This window comes from Pinus tabuliformis, chromosome 4_1 (genome assembly GCF_031772625.1).
Source record: "Pinus tabuliformis cultivar Carrire ecotype Pingquan chromosome 4_1, CPIR1, whole genome shotgun sequence".
NCBI classification, from domain to species: Eukaryota; Viridiplantae; Streptophyta; class Pinopsida; order Pinales; family Pinaceae; genus Pinus; species Pinus tabuliformis.
In genome coordinates, this window is record NC_142303.1 from 681,218,117 (window position 1) to 681,219,326 (window position 1,210).

The following is a 1,210-nucleotide window of genomic DNA, read 5'->3' on the forward strand; positions in this document are numbered from 1 at the left end:
GTTGTTGTACCACCCCCTCGTATGTGAATGCTTTCTGTAAGTTGTTTTTTTTTCTTGTTAGTGTTCTAGGAAGTTATCCCTTTTTGTATAACCTTGCAGTTACTACCATTGTATTTTAAGCTTCCATATCGCTCTCTTGGCAAACAAATCCGGTCAGAGTGACGTCGGGAGAGAAATGTTGAACTAGCATGTTGAATAACACTTTTTGGAAGCAATAATGAAATTTGGATGGTTGACAAAAAAAACAAATAACCCCACCAAATAACCGTCCTTTAATGTTTTTAATTAGATTTCACAAAAATCTTTTATTAAGCGTACTTATGTCAAGACTTCTCAATTCTCACACTCTTGGGTTTCTAAAGCAACAAATACATAATTTTTTTAAAAGGGTTGATAAAACATATACATTATCTATAGATACACCGCTATACTCAATATACAAATTCTAAAGATCTAGACTCTCCATTTTTTGTGCTTCATGCTATGTCCCTTTGGTATTAGTAAATAATTTTCCCCTTGTACATTGTCATAGGTTTTTTTTTTTATCTTAATAAAATATTTTTAAATATTTCTTAAACCCTGATTTCTCCAATTCTTCCATCCTATTAATAAATTATTATTTGATTTTTTTGGCAAATGTTTCTCCTATAAAATGATATCTAAGTTTCTTATAAAAAACATACTACTCATTTTCCTCTTCATTATTACTAAAACATACTACTCTTTCTTAAGATATTTTATTTTTCCTCTTCATTATTATTATTAAACACGCTACTCATTTTCAAGATATTTTATTTTTCCTTTCATTATTACTAAAACATGCTGCTCTTTTTCAGGATATTTTATTTTCCCTGTTCATTATTACTATTTAGGTATTTCAATGGCTTTTTTTCACATATTTTTTTTAGTTTATTTCCTTTATTTTGCTTTTAATATTTAGTTTTTTTAATTCTTGTTTTAATGTTTAAGTTCTTTCTTTTTATATTTTTGTTATTATTTTTTTAAAAACATTAAGATTTATTTATTCTATATTTTTGGTTTCTATTGGTAGTTATCTTATGTTTTTATGTTTTTTAATTAATTTTCTAATTGTACTATTTGTTTCAATGATTTAGTTCCCAATTTTCTAAAAATGAAATCTTACTTATTCATTTATATAAAATAAGTGTAATATTTAGTGTTATTATTTAGTATCTATTTCTTACCCAAA